The sequence below is a fragment of the Onychomys torridus genome, chromosome 8 (genome assembly GCF_903995425.1).
Source record: "Onychomys torridus chromosome 8, mOncTor1.1, whole genome shotgun sequence".
Lineage (NCBI taxonomy): Eukaryota > Metazoa > Chordata > Mammalia > Rodentia > Cricetidae > Onychomys > Onychomys torridus.
Window position 1 is genome coordinate 12,305,031 of NC_050450.1, and position 23,828 is coordinate 12,328,858.

A 23,828-nucleotide genomic window follows, 5' to 3' on the forward strand; every position below is an offset into this window, starting at 1 on the left:
GTGAATAAATTCCCTATGTTTGGGTGCCACAGAGGCTGAAAGCAGGCATCAAATTCCTTGGAGCTGAAGTTGCTGGTTGTGGCAAGCTACCCAGTGAAGGTGCTGAGAAAGGATTTGGGTCCTCTGTGCTGGGGGATGTCTTTCTGTACACTGTGAATATATATTGCTCCTATTGGTTAATAAATAAGCTGCATTGGTCTATGGCAAGGCAGCTTAGAGGCAGGGAGGAAATCCAATGAGAGAGACAGGAAGAAAGAGAAAGGCAGAGTCTAGAGAGATGCCAGCACCACCAGGAGAAGCAAGATGTGAAAGTACTGGTAAGTGATGGCCACATGGCAGCTTATAGACTAGTAGAATTTGGTTTATATGGCCTATGTCAGGCTTCTTGCTAGCTAGCTCTTATAACTTAACTCAACTCATAACTATTAATCTACATATTGCCACGTGTCCTATTACATGCTGCTTCTTGGGTGGGTGGCTCACATATCTCTAGACCTCTTAAACAGCATAGGCACTTTAAACCACTGAGGCATCTCTGTAATGCTTTGTAAAAAGTAAAATGGTTATACCATCTGAAGGGAAGCCAGGGCATTCACTCTGCATGCTTTCTTAAACTAAGATGCCTGCTGGAGGATTCCATGGTACAAAGGAATGTCACTCACTCCAACTGTCCATAGAGACCTGGATGCTGACAACCAGTGACTGAACTTGGATGCAGATAAGGCTTCACAGATGATCACTCACCCAGGTCTTACTCTGCAACTATTTGAGACACAGCTGAGCAATCGACCCAGAGAAGCTACCTGCAGATTCTTGACCCTTACACACACGGAGATGGATGCTTATTGTTTAAAGACCATGTTCTGGTCTAATTTGTTACAATGCACCAGATAACAAGCACAAGCAAAAAAAAACAAAACAAAACAAAACAAAAACAAAACAAACAAACCTGTTAAATAGAGTAATTAGGAAAAGGAGGCACATGAATCTACAGCAGAGTGGGATATGAAGGGGTTAGTAGAGTTTTAAGAAAAACAGTGTGTGTATATGTTTGTACATGTGTGTGGTGTTTGTGTGTGTGTGTGTGAACATGTGTGTGTATAGAATGCAGAGGCTCACACCAGGCATCTTCCTCAATGGCTGTCTGCTTTATTTTTTGAGACAGGGTTTCTTGCTCAACCTAAAGCTTGTCAATTTTGGTAGGCTGTCTAGCCAATGAATTCCCAGGATCGACATCTCTTTCATCCTAGTACTAGGATAACAGATGAATGCCATCACACCTGATGGTCTTACACAAATGCTGGAAAGCTGAGTGTAGGTCCTCACGCTTGCGAGGTAAACACTTTACTAATTGAGACATCTCCCCAGCACTTAATTATTAAGGTAAACTCACACCTTTAATTCAGGCTGAGGGGGAATCTGAAGGGTCTTATTCATTTATTGAATTTTCTCCTTTTGTGCTATGCATGGTGTAGGGTCCATAGCAGCGAAGATGAAAAAACAAACAACAAAACAAACTCAAAACAAAACAAGCTTCTCTTTCTCTGGTTTATTCTCTAGGGGGAGAGAAAACAAAGAGTAACCAAGTAAGTAACTGGATAGACACAGACAGCAGCAGCAGAGAGAGGGGGGGGAGGGAGAGAGGGAGGGAGGGAGGGAGGGAGAGAGAGGGAGGGAGGGAGGGAGGGAGGGAGGGAGGGAGGGAGAGAGAGAGGGAGGGAGGGAGGGAGGGAGGGAGGGAGAGAGAGAGAGCGAGCACAAATAGGGAGACTGAGTGGGCTTCTCACTGTTGGTGGTCAGCATGGGTTTCTCACCAGGCAGCTGTTGCTGCAGGGCTGGTTCCTGAAGTGCATGAGGTCTCCACAGACTCAGAGGAGCACAGGGTTCTGCTCTAGGTTCTGCTGTGCTCACTGGTCTCGCACTGGCCCACACCATGGTGGCAACAGGAGGTGGCTCAGCCCAACAAAGGCAACATATTGGCTCAGGGTTCTGCAGCACCTAGCAGAGGAATGATGGATGCTGTGGTGGAGGGGGACCAGCTTTGATGTGCGTGGCCTGGTTTGATTAATGAGCAGCTCTGCCGGGAGGCTACACTGGGAGTAAATTACTCTTTTCAGAAATGGCTGGATCGGCACTATTGTACTAATTATTTCACAAGCTTGGGGTCAGTTCCAAATTCCCTGACACACACAAGGGAACAAACACCCGGGCTAACAGAAGCCGACAGAGCTCTAATTAAAGCAGAAATTGTTTGTGACTCTCTCCTTCTCCCCTCCACTCCACAGGGCTTCCCTTCCCAGAGGAGAACACTGTCAAGAATTTCCTTCTGGCCCCAAGCCTGGCCTACTATAGACCCCCAGAGTTCCAGGAGATGGTATGAAGTCCCCCAGGGTGCATGAGTGTGCTGAGCATTGACAGAGGCAGATCCAAAGCAGGGTGTTGTTTTACACCAGTTCTATGCAGGGGCTTAATACTCACCATCTGTTCATTCATCCCTCACCCATCCACTCATCGACTCACTCACTCACTCACTCACCCATCTACCCTTCACTCACTCACTCACTCACTCATTCACTCACTCACCCATCCACCATTCATTCACTTATCCACTCACTCACCCACCCACCCACCCACTCACTCATCCACTCACCCACCCACCCACTCACTCATCCACTCACCCACCCACCCACTAACTCATTCACTCACTCACTCACTCACTCACCCATCCACACTTCACTCACTCACTCACTCACTCACTCACTCACTCATTCACCCACCCACTCACTCATACATTCACTAACTTGGTCCCCTGTTTACTTGTTTCATACATCCTGAATGCATTTTATGAGTTGGCCATTGTGCAGGGAGAGTCTCAGCTTTCAAGGGTTTACTGTTTGGTAAGGAAGGCAAACATGGACCAAACAGTGACACAAATAAACAGATGGTGACATAAATAAAATGTAAAATCGTGATGAGCAGTACCATGGCAGTGGATTTGAGGGTGTGTCTGGGAGGATTAGACTTTTTTGGGGTCTTCTACCCTTGGGAGGCATCAGAACTAATAAGAGCCAACTAAATGACAGGTATGTTCCCTGTGTTCTAGATGCTGGGACATCCTGGCCACATAGAAAGGAAGTGTGACCATGACTCCAGGATGAGGGCAGATTGAGCTGGATTCAAGCTTTTGTTCTGTGCACACACACACACACACACACACACACACACACACGTGTGTGTGTGTGTGTGTGTGTGTGTGTGTGTGTCCTGGGCTTCCCTCTTGAGTTGTTTACCAGAAAAATGATGACAAAATTCCTTAGAATTTTTATTAAATTATTATTATTATTATTATTATTATTATTATTATTATTTTGGTTTTTCGAGACAGGGTTTCTCTGTGTAGCCTTGGCTGTCCTGAAACTCACTCTGTAGCCCAGGCTGGCCTCAAACTCACAGAGATCTGCCTGGCTCTGCCTCACAAGTGCTGGAATTAAAGGTGTGTACCACAGCTGCCCAGAATTATTTTTATTAGAATATAAAATAATGGGTTGTGTTAAGACACAGTGTATATATGTATCATTTGTATTTTGCTTATGTTCTATCAACTATTATTCTCTCTCCTCTCTTGTTCCTCTTTTTCCTTTCCACTGGCCCCCTTTTCCCTCCATTTTGGTATCTCTGTGTTTCATAGCACATATATGTGTATGTAATACATGTAATATATTATATATATTGCATAGATGTTACATATAACATACATATGAAGTGTATAATATGTGTTGTCTATATAATGTGTATTATCTAGGTTTACATGTGAGAAAAAACGTGATACTTGTCTCTTCCTCATCATCCTCTCTTGTTCTCTAGCCTGTTATATGCTTCCTCGCCCACAGAGTCCCCTTGGAACTGTCATTTGAAGGAGCTTCATTTTAGCTCAGTGTTAGAGAGCATAGTGCATCCCAAGGGCAGCTGTGGCAGAGCCATCAAGGCAGCAGAACCTTGAGATGTGAGCTGCTCATCTCTTGGCTGGCCAGCAAGCATAGCAAGGACAAAAGCCGATCATGGAGCTGTGGCAGCCTCTCCAGCATCCATTCTCTTTTGCTTGATTTCATTAGGGGTTCTCTCTTGCAGCCTGGAGTTGCCACAGTAAAGGAGAGATGTGATGGATGGGAGGTAGCAGAGGGGTATTTCATCAGAGCCTAAAAGTCCAAGGAAAGAACCAGTTGTTACCATGACACTAAGAATCCTTGATGGCCTTGTGTTATTCTCATTCCTGGGCTCCAGGTTCCACCAAGAGCCACCCTTCCCTTGGACTCTTCCCACTCCAAGTGCTAGCCACTGTGCTCCAAATACATTTTGTTGTTGAGTCCCTATCCCTCAGAAAGTTGTTTGCCTCTTAATCACCTCTAGAGGCAAAACTGGACTAGGAGTCTGATCATGGCAATGCTTTCTATGTCTCTGTGGATGCTTATGACACACTGGTGTGTGTTCTCAATGTCTCCCATCCAAGTGCTAGCCAGACCTGACCTTGCCTAGCTTCTAAGGTCAGAAGAGATTGGACATATTCAGGGTGGTATGACTATAATCTTCACTGTTCATATTAATTAGTTGAGTTTTCTTTCCAAGATGACAGATGCATAATTGAATACAGTCTCCAACCTCCCCATACCTGATCAGCAACAGTCATGTACTTTACATTTGTTCTCAAGTTGAGTCATCTTGATAACCCTTCTGGCAGGTTTGGCCACTGTCCTTGTGCAAACAAATGACTCTATGGCTGGCAGTGTTGACAGGATAACTCAGATCTGTTCAATATGGGTTAAAGCTATGTTGGAGCCCTTTTATAAGGTGCTTTATTTTTCTATCAGATCATGAATTGCTAGATTCATTTTAGAATAAATATATTATCACATATCAAATATCTACTCTTTAGAGGATTATGTCAAATATGTGTCATGTGTTAATTTTTTCAGATTTATTTATATTTTTTTATGCATGTGTATATTTCGGTGTTTACAGGTGTCTATAGAAGCCAGAAGAGGGCATTTGGATCCATTAGGAGCTGGGAACTGAATTCAGGTCCTTTGGAAAAGTTCCATGTGCTTTTAATCACAGAGCCATCTTTACAGCTACCCTCTGTGTTAATTTATACCCACACTGTAAGCAGTAACTACAGTTCTTTTCCTTACTGAGAAAACCAATGGATCCTATAATTGCCAAAATTACACAGTCAGTCAGTGGAGGACATTGGATTTACATCAAAGAATCACAAACTAGAACCATGGTCTGTGACACATGTTTACCCTTTCATCTTTTATATGCCCAAGGATGACAACATCATTCTTTTGTTTTATACAAGATGACCTGTGTGTGTGCTTGTGTGTGTGTGTATGTGTTTGTATGTTTACATGTGTGTGGGTGCAAGTGTGAGTTTGTGTGCAAGTTTATGCATGCATTGGAGGGCTAGAGGTAGATGTCAGGTGCTGTACTCTATCCTTCTTCACCTTACATATTGATCCAAGGTCTTTTGCTGAACCCAGACCTCATCCATTTGGCTGGTCTACTTAGCTAGGTTCCCTAGGGCTCCCCCCAGTCTCCGTTCCCTGATAACTGGGATTATAGGCAGGATGCAACATCTGCCTGGCATTATGTGGATGCTGGGGTCTGAACTCAGATACTCATACTCATGTTGCAAGCCTTACCAACTGAACTTTATTTCAGTCCCAAAGTCCCTTCAGAAGGTGTACACATGGCTCACTTAACTTCCTTTCTTTTGGGAGCTGGGAATGTTTCTGCTCCAGACTTCTTTGCACAGTCTGAGAAGAATGCACTAAATGGGAAAATCAATAATGTACACAGAAGCCCTGGTGATGTTTACACTATTTAAGAGGACAAATTATTCAGAAGCACCTGGGATTCATGCTTTCCCATAGAAAAGAAGAAAAACAGAGGTATTACAGGTCATTTTTATCTATTCACTGAAGTTGACTCCCTAAGAGGCAATCATTCAGTGTTTATGTTGGCTCTATCTGCAATTCACCATCACCTTCACAAATGCCAATTAAGAAAGGTTTACTGTACTTCAGTTTCTAGTAAAAAGAGTATGTACAAAGACTAAAATTTATCCAATAAATATTTATTGAGTGTCTACTCTATGTCAGGCAGCAGGCCAGGGGCTTGGATAAGGAGAAACAGAAACTAACATGATAAATGCTAAGAAAGCACCTGTCCTTTGCTATGATCTTATAGGAGAGAGCTCATTTAATCTTTTGGAGGCCTGGGAGGTGAGTCTTCTTGCCACTGCTATTTTAAAGATATGGAGGCTGGAGACCAAAGTGAGGTAAGACATGGAAGCTGAGGACCAACGGGATGTATTTATTTTTAAAAGATTTATTTCATCATCATCATCATCATCATCATCATCATCATCATCATCATTATTTGTATGTGTGAGCACATATGTGTGCAGGTGCCCTCAGAGGCCAGAAGAGGGTACTTGATCCCTTGGAACTAGTTACAGGCAGCTGTGAGCTGCTCTGTGGGTGCTCTGGAAGAGCAGCAAAATCTCTTACCTGCTGTGCCATCTCTCTAGGCCCAAATAGATATAATTATGATAAGAAAAGGTAGGGTGTCAATATAAGCAGTCTGATAAAATGTCAAAAAATATAGTCTCTGTTCTGAAATTGTTTTCCTGTCAGTGAGAAGGGCAGGACTGGGGTGCTGTGGAACAATCTTTATACACTGTAAATTGCTTTCATTGTTAATAAAAAGCTGATCGGCCAATAGCTGGGCAGGAAGAGATTGGGCAAGACAGAGTGACACAGAAAGAATTCTGGGAGGAAGAAGGACTGAGTCAGAGGAGTCAGTAGCCAGATGCAGAGGGAGTGGAGATGAACATGCTATGCTAACAAAGGTACTGCCATGTGGCACAGCATGAATAAGTAATATGGGTTAACTTAAAATGTAAGAGCTGGTTAATAATAAGCCCGAGCTATTGGCTGAACATTTGTAATTAATATAAGCCTCTATGTGGTTACTTGGAACTGGTGGGAGGAAAAGAAACATCCACCTACACTGGGGAGCTAAAGTTCAGTCTGTGATGTTCTTGCTTTGTAAGCACAAGAACTCATAAAAAAAAAAAAAAAAAAAAAAGACAGATGTGGTGACATGAGCTTGTAATCTCAACTCTGGGACCTGAAGAAAGGGATTTCTCTGTGGACAGCCAGCCTCGCCCAATAAGTGAGCTCCAGGACAAATGAGAGACCTTGTCTCAAAAATGAGGTGGAAAGCCCATGAGGAACTTATACTTTAGCTTGTCCTCTGTCCTTCTCATGAGCGTGTGTGTGCACGTGCACATATACTCACTCACTCACCCTCACATACATACCTGCCCTCACAGGAACGAGCATACACATTTGTACCTGCATAGAATGGGATTTTAGTCAGTCTTCAAAGGGATGAAAATCCTGCTGTTTTTGAAAATATGGATGGAGGATATTGTGCTGAATGAAACAAGCCAATCATAGAAGGAAAATATTCTACTGCTATGAGATCCAAAACAGTCAAATTTATAGCTAAGGGAAGATGTCAGCCACCAGGGTCTTGGGAAACAGGACAGTATATCAGAATTTTCTAGAGAAATAGAACAACAAAAGAGAAATTTTAGAGGCTAAGATTCCTAGATGTACTATCTCAATATAGAAACCCAGGGGAGCCTGGGTCACCTTTCCAATTCAAAACTGAAGGCCAGAGGAGCAGGAAATGAATGTTCCAATTCAGGAAGAGGGCACGAATTTACTGGTCCTCTGTGTGATGGTGAATGTTAATTGTTAACTTGATGGGAATTTGGATCACTGTGGAAACAAATCCTTGGCCATACCTGTGAGGGTTTATCTAGATTAGGTTAACTGAGTGGAGAAGACGCATCCTTAGAATGGGTGACACCACGCGGTGAGCAGGACTCTGGGATTCAGTTAAAAAGAAGGAAGTGACCCAATCGCCAGCATTAGTCTTTCTCTACTTCTGGACTATGGATACAATGTATCCAGCTGCTCTCTGATCCTGCTACCAAGACTCCCTCACGACAATGACCCACCACCCCACCCACCCCCCGGAATTGTGAGCTACACACACTCTTGCCTTATGTGGCTTTCGTTTTTCTTTCTGATATCATGTTGCAATGACGAGGCAGATAGGGTGTCCTCCACTTCACTGCTTTATTCAGATCCTCTGGCAATTGAGAAATATTTACACTCAGATAATAGAAGAAACTTTTCACTCAGTGTTCAGCTACATGTCCTAATCTCTTCCCCAAATACCCTCACAAGCACACACAAGGCCAGCTGTGTGGACACCCTTAGTTCAACCAAGAGAGCACAGATAATTAATCGTCCCAAGTGGAGAGAAGCTAACCGATGGCATAAGGTTTCAGTTGAGCCTGACAAATAAATTCTAGAGATCTTACTGAGAGCACTGTACCTAAAACTGTCAGTCTTTCATTGTGTTTTTATACATGTGTTAAGAGGGTGCATCTCCTGTGAAGTCTTCTTACCACAAAAAATCAAACAAATCAAAACAAAGCAGAAAAAAAAAAACACCACCATTTCAAGTGTGCATTAGAGGAGTGGCAGGGGAGAGGCTGCTGAGCTGAGTGAGCGACTGCTTCTCATGCAGACCCTTGTCCTTCCACTGCCTGCTAAGCCTCTGGGCAAAGATGACAGGAAGCTGGTGCTGAGGGAAACCTAAAGGCTTTATTTTAAGACTTTCTGTCAGGAAAGGCCTTTGGAACAAATTCAACCACTCAGCTGCGTTCCTGAAGGTCAAGCAGAGAGACATGATCTGCAGGATTTGGGGAAAACCTTTAAAAACCAAGACGGGAAAGAGGAAAAACAAACCTTTTCTGAGAGATCATTCTCTTTTTGTTTTTGCTGCATGACAGGGAAAGATGTGAGAAAGTTCTGGTAGGAAAGGATTAAAGGGAGACAAGGAACCCGTTCCCCTCCACAGTGGCTGTTGACACCGTTATTAAATCAAGCGGAGATTTTCAGACAGGGCCGTATAATTGATTATAAATGTTGAAATTTATTTCAATAAACAGTGCCATTTCTGAGCAGCTGTTTCAAGTTACAGCAAAGTGGCAAACAGAGTTGCTGGATGCAGCCTGTCTTTTGTCTTTCCCTTTGATACATTGAGGTTGTTTTTTGGTGTGGTGCCTTTAGATGGAGACATGAAGGGGAGGTGCTGTTTCTGGGTTCAGCAGAGAGGAAAGGGCAGAGGAAGGGTCACAGAGGCACAGGCAAGGTGCATCAGTCACAGTGTCACGACTTTCTAAGCCCAAAGAAGGTGACCATATTGTTGCCTCTGATTGATTGGGCCAGGATACCAACCACGTGTGGTAACAGGGAGCCTTTCTCTGATTTTCAGACATTATGTCTTGAATGTGGAAGGTTCTAGAATGTTCTTGTGTTGAAGGCTTGGTCTCCTGCTCTGGTCATAGGTGAATCTCACACCCTGAGAGCTCTGATCTTATTAGTGGGCTAACTCACTGACATAAAGGCATTATCAGAAGGTCAGAAAATGGTGAAGAGAGGCGATGCTTAGTTTGAGGAAGAGGGCTGCTGGGGCACATTTTAGGACCCCCTCACCTCTCTCTCCTATCCTTGGGTGCCTTGAGGTGAGCAGTTTTGGTGTGCTATACCCTTTCCCCCTGAGGTTCTCCCTCACCTGAGGCCCCTCAGTGTCTGTGAAACATAGTGATTATATTCAAAGAAGAATGTTGGAATGAAGGAGTTGATGGGCAAAGACTGCCTGATGCAGCAGACCTCCTGAGAGCTGCTTTGATCAGATGTGCTGATGGTGGTCCAGTTGTCCCAGTTAGCTCTCCATCACTATGATAAACACCATGAACAACAGCATCTTGGTGAGGGAAGCATTCACTTCAGCTTACAGCTTGTAGTCTACTATGAAGGGAAGACACTCTAGTAACTTGAGGCAGTAACTGAAACAGATGTCATGGAGGAATGCTGCTTACTAGCTTGTTCCTCATATCGCGTTCAGTTTGCTATCTTGTATACCCTGGGACCACCTGCACAGTGACAGCGCCACCCACAGTTGTCTGCCTCCCCACCCCACATCAATTGCTAATCAAGGAAATGCCCCCCAGGCTCGCCTCAGCCAATCTGGTGGAAGCATTTTCTCAGTTGAGCTTCCCCTTCCCAAATGACTCCAGCTTGTGTCAAGTAGAAAAAGCACAGCACAGACCACTGTAAGAAGACCCATAAACTGGTAAAACACCAAAGAGAAATTGCACTTGTGGAGGATGCAAGTGTGAGATCAAGGTCTAAGAAGGTGCTGGGTCCTCCTGTGGGCCCCACTGATGTTTCCTTGATGGTGTTTCCTCTCTGGGTTCTTCACACAGTTGTCCAACTTTGTGTGACTGTGTCCAAGGACACCAACTCCATTGTGTTAGCGTGCACTCATGTGATCTTTATTTACCTAAATAACTGCTGAAGATCCTGCAGCCAAATAGTTATATTTCTCTTTTTTATATTTTTGAAAATTTTATGCATGTATAATACAATGAAATATGATTAGACTCATGGCTCATTGCCCATCTCTAACTGCCCCTGTATCTCCTTGAATACACCCCTTCCCCACACTTCATCTTTTCTTCTTTCTTTTTCTTTTAATTTAAAATTTAATGTTACAATTTTAGGACATGTGTGTCCTAATTCCTCAAAAACAATATCTATTTTTAAGACATTCTTAAGAATGGAACTTTAAAAAATGTTTGTGTGCACACTACTGTCTTAATAAAGCAGCTAGTTTTCCCTTTATTTATAACCTATATTAACAAGAGATTTAAAATAACATTTTTATTTATAATTTGAAAATTTTATATGTGTGTGATATATCTGGATCATATGTAACCCTCCAATTCTCTAGCTTTAGTCTCTGTTAGGGATGCTGTGGATGTGTTGCACTGATTGATTGATAAATAAAATGCTGATTGGCCAGTAGACAGGCAGGAAGTATAGTGTAGACGGGGGATAAGGAGAGAGGAGAATTCTGGGAGGTGAAAGGCTGAGTCAGGAGACGCTGCCAGCTGCCACATGAGAAGCAAGATGTGAGGTACCAGTAAGCCACAAGCCACGTGGCAATTTATAGATGAATAGAAATGGGTTAATTTAAGATATAAGAACTAGATAGCAAGAAGTCTGAGCCATTAAGCCAAACAGTTTAAATAATATAAGTGTCTGAATATTTATTTGGGTCTGAATGGCTGTGGGTCTGAGCGGGATTGGAGAAAACTCCCCTGGGATCTCCTCCAACAATCACCCTCCTAAGTTCTTGTCTGCCTGCCATTTAACAGAGTTTTTTTCTTCCCATGCCAGGCATAGTGTGGTCACATGGAAGAGTCCCATTAAATACCTAAGGTACTCAGGAGAAATGACCTTGAGGCATATGGTGGGAAGCCAGAAGCAGGGAAACTAGATTGTAAATAGAGATTGTAGGATGAAAGGAGACATCCAAATCGTCAGGGGACTCATAGCAGTGGGGGTAGAGGCAGTATAGGTTCCAGAAGAGTACAAGGGTGAAGTGAATTGAAGTGAATTTGAAGGTTCAAACTGAACCTTCAAACTGAAGTTTGGCTTCACTGGGAGAGGGAAATGGGGACACAGAATGATGAGCTTCATTGTCACGGCATGGAGAAACCTGGGTGCTCTCTGCACTCCTCCTTCTGTGAGCTGGAGGCTGACCACCTGTCCCTTCCAGGATTCCTCCACTTACTCTCCCACCTTCTTCACACACTCCTTCCTGACGCTCTTCCTTAAAATGAGACACGATTGCTTGCTGGGAGTTCATCTTAAGCCACAGAGGAGAAAGCTGCTGGGTTCCTGAGCATGTCATTCTGGAAGAACAAGAGGATAAAAGATGACTGCCAGGGGAACAGGAGTTCATGGGATCATAGAATTTAAGGAAGAAGTAACTAGACTCTAAAATTTAGACCTCAGAACAGAGGAGTCAAGAGTCTGAACTCAAGGCTGTCACAGTCGGCCTAAGACTTTCAGTCATATCTTGTTAGGCCTCATCTGACTCCCTCTGATCACACTGGGGTCTCCACATGATGACTGAGAAACGCCGGTACTGGGAGTTCAAGATTAGAACAGCTTTGAGAAGGTCTGGTTGCCCTTCCCAAGCTTAGCTGCTCCCGACGCTAATAAAATAATTTCCCCCTTTATCTGAAGGCAGAAGGGTTTCTTCACACCCCCCGCCCCCGAAGCTGGTGTTCTGCCTTTAAATTTTTTTTTTCTCCCCCACCTAATAAAATCCTCAGTGCAGCGCCTGCCTGCGTATGTAATCAGAGCTATGCTGGCTGTGCTCAGAGCTGCGTCCCAAGATGCATTGTGCAGGCACCAATGCAGAGCAAGCTCGAAAACTTTGGGAAGTAATGATGTCTGGAACACCAGCGGGCTCCAGGGGGTCATCCCCCAATTGAGCTCTTCCTGCCCTTCATGCACCCCCCAGAAAAGAAGTCTGGCTTATTTACCATTTTAGAAAGTTAGACCTTTTCAAAGAGATGCCCCAGGCCAAACAGCCTTCCTTTCCCATCTCTCTGAAACTAATGACTCTTCTCCAAAAGTTTTGACAGTGAGAGCTGTTCCGGCAGCCCAGGGAGTTTGCTGGGAGCCGAGCTGGCAAACAGCCCATAGAAATAGCTTGGCAGTGTGCTCCTGACTCTAAAATGCAACAAGCTCAACATTCTGCAAAAAGAATGGCAGAGCACAGCTCTGAGCAGGGAAATTCCCGGGCTGGGGTCGTGGTCTTGAAGTCAGATGATGGTTAAGGCAGTTTAGTCTCCAGCCTCCTGAAATACTTGAACCACTATCACAATAATAATCAAGGTGATAATGATGCTTGAGAATTACAAGAAGGTGAGAGACATGTTTTAAAAATTAGCATATGTGAGCTGCATGAAAGGGTTTCATTACATTCCAAACATGCATATAATGTGCTTTGGTCATGTTCTCCCTGTCTCTTACTAGTTTTTATCCTTCTCTTCTCCTCTCTTTTCTTCCCACATCTCTGATACTTTTGTTTTTAGTTCTATGCCTTTTTCTCCCCCTAACTTCACTTCACATATGAAAGCATCCATATGATCTTCATGGTACTTGCTTGTTTCACTTAACATTGTGGGCTCCATCATCTTTCACATATAATCTCTTGATGAATTCTTTCCATTTTAAAGTGTTCACTAGCACACCCCTACTGTAAAGATTTGTCTTTTATCTACAGCTGTGTGTGTCTATAAGCATTTTATGAGTCTGTAAGAGGGCTCCTAATTCCTTGTAGCTGGAGTTACAGGTGATTGTGGTTTGCCTGATGTAAATGCTGGAATTGAACTCGAGTCCTTTGCAAGAGCAGTGTGTATACTTAACTGCTGAGCTCACTCAAGTCTTTTGTTCAGTCACCAAGGAAATCTCTAGGTGATAGCATATCATTTTATGTTTACTTTAATCTTTGAGGATAATGTGAAGATTGGTCAGGTTGTGTCTCTTCTGGGAGTCAAATCCAAGTCTTTACAGGTTGTGTCTCTTCTGGGAGTCAAATCCAAGTCTTTACAATGTTAGCTATATCATAAGTTCTAGAATTGGTTCTTGAGGAATCTCAAATGGGGTTGAGATGGGGGATCTGCATGTTCATGAAGGTGATGTTCCTGAAATCTGTGACACTTTTCTGTTGGCAAGGTGATGCCTATGCAGGTGGGTAAAGAGAATGATGTTATTGCAACCCCAGTAGTTCATTTCACAAAAATACCAAAATCTGGTGGAGAGAAGTCACAGATAGTCTCATTTGTGCATGTGAGGAGTCTGAAGGTTGAGACTGGAGCAAAATCATGATACAGGTTAAGCAATGAAACTGATGAGTGCTCATACCTTTTTACAATAGGAACCTGAGATGCTGTTGAACACAACAAACATCTAGGTAAAATGCCAGATTCACCAAATCAGGACACTTGGATTTTAAGATAATAAGCATACATCAATACACTCGGTGCATGGCTATGTGGTTAGAACCAAATTTATCCCGTGATCCTTACATCAGCATCAAATGGGGTGGTAGAGAGCTGAGGGAGGAGGCATTAAGGGAAGTCATATGTGTCTGCACTGGTTGTGACCAAACATTTGACAAGGAGCATCTTGAGTGGGGAAGGGCTGATTTGGATTCCCAGTTTGAGCGGGCAGTCAGTCCATCATGGCAGAGACAGCAGGCGGGTGGGTGTGAGGTGGCTAGTCACACAGCATTCATGGTCAGGAAGCAGAGGTGACTAGGAAAAAAGTAGGCCTGTAAAACTGAAAGGTTCGTTCCTAGTGACCCCATTCCTTCAGCCAGGCTATGCCTCCTAAAGGTCCCCCATGGCCTTTAATAACATCAACCAGCTGTGGAGTAGTTGTCCAAGCACACAAACTTATGTGGGGTGTTTTATATTGAAGCTATGGCATTAGTTTGTTGCAAATCTTCCTTCTTTCAGCTCCTGTGGAAGTCTCTCTGTGTGTCAGGAAAGCAAGCCCTTCTGGCATTCAGAGACATTAGAGTCAAGACAGCGGGTAGCTCCTCAGCACTGCTTGGTCAACTTGACATCTCTCTTGACATCTCATTATTGAGAAGCCACTGAAGCTGCTAAAAGAGACCACTTTGTGCATAGAATCTGAACCAAGAATTCAGCGTGCTCTGTGGTCTGATAGAAACCAATGCTGAATGTAATTTCAAGAACACCTTTTCCCTGGATTCCCCTTTCTCAACCTATACCCTCAACTCTTAATCTTGAAACAGTATTTTCCATTTGCTAGTTGATTCTTCTTTTTACTATAGATGATGATGCCTGCTGTGGCTTTTGCCTTAAGTAAGCTTGCAACAATGAAGTGGAGTGACAGGTGCCTGGGTAGGTAGGGTTTGGGTGGCCCCGCTCAGGTTTCTCTAGGCTGCAGTTAGGAATCAGCCAGGCTGTGTGGTCACTTGGAGGTTAAACAGGGATGAACTCTCATGCACACTCATTCAAACTGCTCTCAGCCACTTGCTGCTTTAGGAAGCATGTTGCCTGTTGGCAGCACACCACCCTTATGGCTGGAAGCTCACTGTAGTTTCCTTGATGGGGCATTTTCTACAGCCAGTTCCCAGCATGCCTGGCTGTGTCTTCAATACCAGCAGAAAGCTATGAACTTGTTGTCTATTATGTTGGAAGCCTTAAACTTAAAATAATGAGTTTCATTATGATGTTTCCATACATATACATCAATATACTTTACTCTTATTCATCCTCTTCAAGTCCTTCCCCTGTTATCTTTCCCTCCTTTGCCTGGTCCCCTTCCACCCACAGAAAGACTATAAGTAAACATGCTACAGAGATGCTTGCGTGTTTATCTATATGAACTTCTTTCCTATTCATGATATTTAGGAACTAGAACCAACCTAGCTGTCCATCAACAGATGACTGGATTAAACTGTGGTATATGCACACAGTGGAATTTTATTTTATTGTGCATTGGATATATGTACACGTATATACTTACATGAATATCTAGTATACAAAATGAATTCACAGGATGACATCCTAACTCTTTTACCTTGTAAGGTAACCTGATCAAGCCATGTTTTATTTTATTTTTAAAATTAAAAAATGTTTTCATTGAAAAAAATTTGCCTACACTACATATTTTTGATCATGTTATTTTCCCTCCCCCATTTTCTCCCAGATCCTACCCACTCAATCTTTCTCTCTCTTAAAAAATCCCCAAACAACAAGGAAACAAAAACAGAAACAGAAAACAAGAGACAAAAAATCCATAATAACAAAAAATCAAAACAAACAAGCAAAGACTAGTAAGACAAAATATGTCCAAACAAATAAAGCAAAATGAAACACAAAAAGTCCACAAAGACACCACTGAGTTCATTCTGTGAAGGCCAACTACTCCTGGGCATGGAGCCTGTCTTGAAGTGTAGTTGATGAACCCAGTGAGACTCAGTTGGAAAAAGTTGATTTTCCCAGTTCCAGTGGGTATCAATTACAGATAATTTCTTGGTTAGAGGTGCAACTCAACATCCTTTTCTCTCTCTCTCTCTCTCTCTCTCTCTCTCTCTCTCTCTCTCTCTCTCTCTCTGTGTCTCTCTCTCTCTCTCTCTGTCTCTCTGCTTGGATTTCTTCTGGCTTGAATCTTTGTAGGTCTGGTTCATGTTGCCACATTCTCTCTGAATTTATATGTGATTTAGTTATATTTTATTTTGTTTTAAAAATTAACTTCTATTTTTATTTTATGTGTCTGGGTGTTTTGCTTGCATTTATGTATGTCTGTGCACCATGTGCATGTAGTACCTTTGAAGGCCAGAAAAGAGTGTCAGATCCCCTGGGACTGGGGTTACAGATGGTTGTGAGGCATCATGTGGTTGCTGGGAATCAAGCCCAGTGCCTCTGGAGGGACAACTAGTGCTTTTAACTGCTAAGCCATCTCTCCAGCTTCAAGCCATACTTTATGACCAGAGGTGTGTCACAAATTCATCTGCACTCAAGAATAGGGGACTATAGAAGGCAAGGCTTCCATGGGGAGGCACATTCACTAGAGGCGAGTCCAAGCCCTTCCTCCTGTCTCAAGGCTGCATGAGGTGTCCCATCATAGGGTGGGAGTGAGGGGTGGGTTGGGAGGGGGAGACTGGGAAGGGGTGGGAGGAGGGAAGAGGGGGATCTTTGATTGGTGTGTAAAATGAATGAAAAAATTTTCTTAATAAAAAAAGAATAGGGGATATAGAAAGGCATGAATCAGTAGGAGTTAGGAATGGGTCTATCTCAGCTTCTTGTTTCCTTAAATTTGATTTTGCTAAAGTCATCCAAGATGTCCAAAAGGGTGATAGCTGTCTTTTTATGCTTCGTTATAAGCTCTGGGAAGCCTCTAAAATGTACTGCTCCTGTTATCCACGCCAGATAAACAATATACCTAAGACTTGGATGATAGTTATCAGACCCAGGAGATTAGATCTATGTACATGTATCTATTCATTCAGCCATTTATTTACTTATTTACCATTTATTTATCTAATTATGTTTGCAGTGCTCAGGAGCTGGACTCATTCAGGGCCTCATATACACTATGCAAGAATATTCTGCACAGAGTGTGCTTCAAAGACAAAGTTAACTTTCCCTTTGTTCAACTTGATACCCCGATACTTGATATCCTGATACCTAATGTATTCACCAATCTTCTTAAGCCAGTTGCTTGTAATGATCAACAAAATGAGTTGAGTTTTCTCTTCTGATTCCTCCAAGCAATAACAAAATTCCAGTAATAATGAAGCTATGATTTTCAACTGTATGATCAGATTAATGAAACAAGAGAACTCACATACCATAGAATGAAGGTCTCATTGACCATCTTATTCCTAGCCTCAGTCTGCTTACTAGAAGTAAGAGCTGTAATCAGTCTTTTAAGTCCATTCCAGAACTTGTCTTTTCATTAGAATACAAGATAAATTATTCATTTGTGTGCATGTAGAGCTATGCCTATATCTATCTCTAATCTCTGTCTTCAGTCAAAAGTACACTGCTTGTAGTAGTAAGAAACTTCCATTTTCCCTTGGCATGATGTCTTAGACTTCTTTTCATGTCATTTCATATAGACCTATCACATTCTTTGACATATTTGTGTGACATTGAAAGTTTTGATGTTTATTTAAGCATCCTCCTCTTGATTGACATTTAATTTGTTTTCAGTTTTGTTCCAGAGTGTGTTTGCACGTCTATAAGTTTCTCTCTAGGATGGTATCTAGAAGCTAATTGCTGGGTCATGGAGATGCAAGCATAATGGATTTTAGATATGCTCTGAAATTTCATCCCAAATGATACTGCAAATTTCTACCCCTTCTCTTTCTATGCATGTTCAAAGATATTCATTTCTCACAGCCAGTGTACCAGTTGGTATTAAAAAGCTATAAGCACTAAAATCTCTGACTTGAAAGGCTGATTGACAGATTATTTTGAAGGTCACCCTGGGAAGAGTTTTGCATTTGCTTCTAGAGGGATTTCCTGGAAATGGAGTGATACCAGAAAATCTCAGCCATGGCTGTGTCTGATTCTAAGAATCAGTTCTCAGTGTCTTCTGCCTAGGGACAGGCTCTCTGGTTTGTTTCATCTTCTCTAGCATTTGACCTTCTGAGGAGGGCTTCACTCAGTTTGTTGGATATGAAAGTTTCACGAAGGCTTCTGTATCTCTCACCTTTTTGAGGACATAGGTGTCAGTGCTTATGCCAATATTTTCCAAGTCTGGTTGGTCTTATTTTCCTAAATAAGAAGTTCCTAAATAAGTTTTCAAAGGATAGTAAAAATAACAACAGCATATTCCCAGGAACTGAACCAGACCCAATAGGATCAAAGTATCAAAAATGAGTTAAAAAATAATACATTTGAAAGCCTCCTGTAATTTTCATGCTCCTTGTATGTGGGCTGTGAATCTGTGAAGCATCAACACACAACACTCAAGTTCAGATGTTGTTTATAACATACCAGGTAACATGCATAGGACTTCGTACCCTGGAACTCCTGAGAGTCAACCCTAGAGAGCTTCTACATGAGTTGGTGGCCTGTGTGTTCCTTCCTCTTTTGAACAACTGGTAGTTGTCCCAAATAGTTGCTGAAAATTCCAACTGTGAAATTCTGATTTATATCCAGCCACCACAATTAAAATAGAGTTGAAACAGAGCAAACCTAGCAACTTTAGCCTGTCTCCATGGTATTGTTTCTCCAGACTAAAGCTCTGGTAAGTTGTCATCCCACCACCTGTAAAATCTGAACTAGGATGAAAAAGCTCTTGGAGTCTCCAAGTAACAGATACAGATTTGGTTCTGTCAAGTTGTGAGGTGAGCAGTCACCAGTGGCAGGAAGGAACAGGTGAGTGTGGGAATGCCTCCTAGGAGTTCACATGTAAAACTGAAGTTGGAGAGACCAGGGGTCTAAGCACTTCCCAATGTTTATACTTAATATTGGTGAACCACTGTGTCTCTATCCATGAGATACGATGGTGAGGACTGTCTAGGGAGGCATTGGTCAGGATTTAAGTGTGTGATTCAAAGCATAGCATCTGGCATAAAATGTTCTGCAAGATTTATGATGTGGGAATTGAGTCTTGGTGAGTCACCCAGGATTAAGTCAAAACAGAGAAGAAACTGACTTGTAAAGTGGGAGGACTGAATTTTGGGGGAAAGCTAGAACTCTACTTACAGCACATTTGGAGTAGGACTGCATCAGTTTCCTGCAGTTGGAACAGATTAGAATAAGCTCAGAAGTTTGCAATACCCCAGACTTGTTATCTCAAAGCTCTCAAGGTCAGGAAACTGCACTGGTCTGAATGAAATAAACTAATAATGCTGGCAGCACTGGCTCATTCTGGAAGCCCTGGAAGATAATCTATTCTCATGTTTTCTCCAGCACTGAGAAGATGACTCACTTATTAGCTCATCATCTGTTCCTCCACCTTCCAAGCCGATGATGTAATTAATATCACTTCCAGAAGTTTCTTCACACCATCACTCCCATTTTAAACCCTGATTGTTTTGACAGTTTCATGAGTTTATCTATATGTCTAAGCTCATAAAAATGTACATGTTAGATATGTGAAGTTTTGGTTTATTAATCATGTCTCAATAAAATTATAGCATTAGAAAGTTGAAGGGCTAGAGGCATGACTTAGTCACAGAGTGTTTGTCTGCCATTCAGAAGTCTTTGGGTCCAGTCTCCACCACCACAAAATAAAATATTAACATTTAAGTGTTGGAAGTATAGCACCTTCCTATCTCTTTCCAACTCTAATTCTCCTGCCTCCCTCTATCACTTATAAGAGTGCTCACGATTATACTGGCTTTACCTGAATAATCCGGGATAATCCCCATCTTAATATCATAATCCTAGTCAGTTACAAAGCCCTCTTTGTAGAAGAAGGTAAAGTATTTATAGGTTCTCCAGATTTAGAGGTAGATTGTTGCCGAGGGCATTATCCTGCCTACCACAAAGACCAAGAATCTAAGAATAAAAATTTGACCTCTAGGACATACTAAACTACCCTCTTCCACTCTCTCTCTCTCTCTCTCTCTCTCTCTCTCTCCTTCTCTCATCTATCTATCTATCTATCTATCTATCTATCTATCTATCTATCTATCTACCTACCTACCTACCTGACTACCTATCTGACCAAAAGCATGCAAAAATCATATTCTTTTTCAGATTTGAATATCATTCACTAATGAAATCTTTAAGTTGGGGTATAAGACTTGGATAAAAGTAAATATTTTTCCCCATTATTTATTTCAAGTCATGCATCCAACAAACTTTCAGACTGCTCCTACTATGTCTTAAACATTGAGCTGGGAGGACTTCATAGCTCAGAGGGAACAACAGACTGGACCAATGTTACTGTGGAGTGGGGACTTTTGTAAGGGTGCTGTGGACATGAAAGCAGGGATCACTTACAAGGGAGTTAGTATGTAGAAACAGTGCTGCAGAGAAGGCAAATCTTTAGCTTAGCCTCAAAGGATGACAAAGCAGCAACTTAGTCAGGAAAAACAAAAGAATGGGATGATAGCCTCCTCCCTCCCAGTCAGCCAGGGAATATACCAATTTCCTTCATCACCACCTGGATATATGTCCACCAAGGAAGGAAGATACATATGGCTCAGAAGGAAATAAAACCAGGTCTACTCCTGTCTCTCAAAAACCTTTCTCCTGCCAATAAACTTGATCCAGGAAATACTTATTGAATTAGGGGATTAAAATTCCATCTAAAAGTGATATCTATCTATCTATCTATCTATCTATCTATCTATCTATCTATCTATCTATGTACCTACCCACCTACCTACCTATATGTGTGTATGGTGGTTCGCAAGCCTTTCTTCATACCAGATAACCTTCTCTCCCCAAGGTGCAGGCAATACCATAGAAGAAAGGGCGAAGAGAATGTAAGAGCCAGAGGATGGGAAAGTGTGTGAGAGATGCTGTGGCTGTTGCACACCTAAACCAGAGCAATTAGAGTTATCTGTACAAGACTTGCACAAGATGAAGCCAGTTAATCCTGCATGGAGGGGAGAGGGCTTCCTGTGGACCCACCTCTAACTGAGGAGCTCTTACTAGCTGATGGCCCCTGGGGGAGGGAGTATCACTTTTCTTAGTGCTATGACTGTTGGTTGGTTGCCCATGCCCTAGTGGATATTCTATACCTATGTGCATGTGGATGGAGTCATTCAGCTCAGTAGGTTATAAAAAGCAGGACATGAAGTTGGGAGGGAGATGTATTGGGAAGATGCCTGGGAGGAGTAGAGGGATGAAGTAGGTGGTGGATATGACTAAGATACATTGTATATATGTATGAATTATTCAAAGAGTAAATATAAATATTATTTGAAAAAGCAACTCAGGTGTAGAAGCAAGGTTTTCATCTTCAGTAAGGGTAGTCAAGAGATCCATATTTAAAATGGTTTATAATTATGGGCTCTGCAACCAGGCAGCCCATGTTTAAATGCTCAATCTAAATAGCAGCTAATGTAGCCTCTCTTGATTGCTTTCCTACCTACCAAGTGAGATAATGAAAATGTAGTCACCACTGATTGCCTATGGGGATTTAGTGAGCTCTAGCATTTCAGTATCGGAGTGAATCACAGTAAAATTCAATACTTACTCACCGTCATTGTTCCCCACATTTCCACAATAAAATAGGTGTTTGGTAAATGTTTAATGACTCAGATTCTGTGTAGTCTTTGATCAGAGAGAAGACCTAAATAGCTCTGCAGGAGGTTTTTCTTTCTCCTGGTGTTTCAGTTAGGAAACCAGACTCTAAGAAGTGACAAAGTCACAGGATGGATTAAGAGGCTCCATCAATAGTTAGAATCCATGTGTCCAGACTTTCAGTCTAACACATCTGGTCTACAAGAAGGCAAGGGAAGACATTGGGAATGCGGTTGTGGGATGCTGGGACCAGCCACATATGTAGTCTGCTGAGGAGGCCACAGGAAGCTGGGGTTTGTGGTAGCATTGTGTTCCCCCAAATATTGTGCACACTAATAAACTCATCTGGGATCAGAGAACAGAACAGCCACAATATTAAACATAGAGGATAGGCAGTGGTAACACATGCCTTTAATCCTAGCATTCCAGAGGCAGAAATCCCTCTGGATCTCTGTGAGCTCAAGGCCACATTGGAAACAGCTAGGCGTGGTGACTTGAGACTTTAATCCCAAGAAGTGAGCCTTTAATCCCAGGGAATGATGGCAGAAAGCAAACCGATATATAAGGCGTGAAGACCAGAAACTAGAAGCATTTGGCTGGTTAGGCTTTTAGGCTTTGAGCAGCACAGTTCAGCTGAGACTCATTCGGATGAGGACACAGATGCTTCCAGTCCAAGGAAACAGGATCAGCTGAGGAACTGGTGAGGTGAGGTGGCTATGGCTTGTTCTGCTTCTCTGATCTTCCAGCATTCACCCCAATAACTGGCCTCAGGTGTGTTTTTATTAATAAGACCTGTTAAGATTTCTGCTATAGGGGTTCCAGCTTTTCAGAAGCCAGCACAATTTTTGCCCCGGTTTTACCCCTTGCCTTAAAGAAAAGCACTTGAAACTCAGTAATACTCCTTTTCTGTGCCTCATATGACTTGAAGAAAAAAAAACTTTTTAAAGGAAAATCTATAAAAGTGACAAGCAACTATTGGAATATGGCCACCTGGCAGGGTCCAGGACAAATCCCTTTCCTTGGCAAAGAGAGATAAGAAAAGCTTGTGGCTTACTGGGACTGGGAGGTGAGTACGGGTGACACATCTGTCCTTCCCAACACCTCAGTCACAGGGTTTAAGGCTTGGTCTCTTGACCCCTGGGATCTATAGAATATGTCCTCCTCCTCCCCCACCCTTCCCAATAAGAGCAGCAGAACTGTGTGCAAAGTTCAGTTCTCTGAAGTCAGAAGCCATGAAACCCCAGGAAAGACCTTCAAAAGGAAACCTGAAACCACAGGCTTTGTTCTGAGGTTCTAAGCTGGGTGATTTATCTTATTTTTAATTAGCGCACAATGCTAGGTTTCATTATGACATTTTCTTTTTTGTTTTTTCAAGACAGGGTTTCTCTACGTAGTTTTGGTGTCTGTAGACCAGGCTGGCCTCAAACTCACAGAGATCCACCTAGCTATGCCTCCTGAGTGCTGGGATTAATGGTGTGTGCCACCACCACCCAGCTCATTATGACATTTTCAAACAAACGTTCCCCTCTCTATCTCCCATCCCCTTGAACTCCACTGTAGCCTTCTTTAGCATTCTGTCATGTGCTTTATTGCCCCCCTTCTGTCAACACCTCTTCTTCTTACTCATGGTCTCCTTTCTAATGTCATAGCTTATATCCATACTCACTTCCATTCACAGCCATCCATCCGTACATATATACTTACATACATACATAAAAATGTTACAAGTTAGAACCTGTACATGTGACAGGATATGATGTAATTTTTGATTTCTGAGTCTGAGTTGCCTTGCTTAATATAACTTTGCAGATTTATCTGTTTTCCTAAAAACAAAAACAAAAACAAAACAAAACAAAACAAAAAAACCCCATCATTTCATTTTCTTTATCTGAATGAAATTCCATTGTTTGTATATGTGTCACATTTCCGTTATCCACTCATCTGCTGATGGAAATCCAGGCAGCTTCCATTTCCTGGCTTTTGTGAATAATGAATTGATAAGCATGGATGTATGGATAACTCTGTAGTATGATGCAGAGAGTCCTTTGGGTATTCAGGAGTGACACTC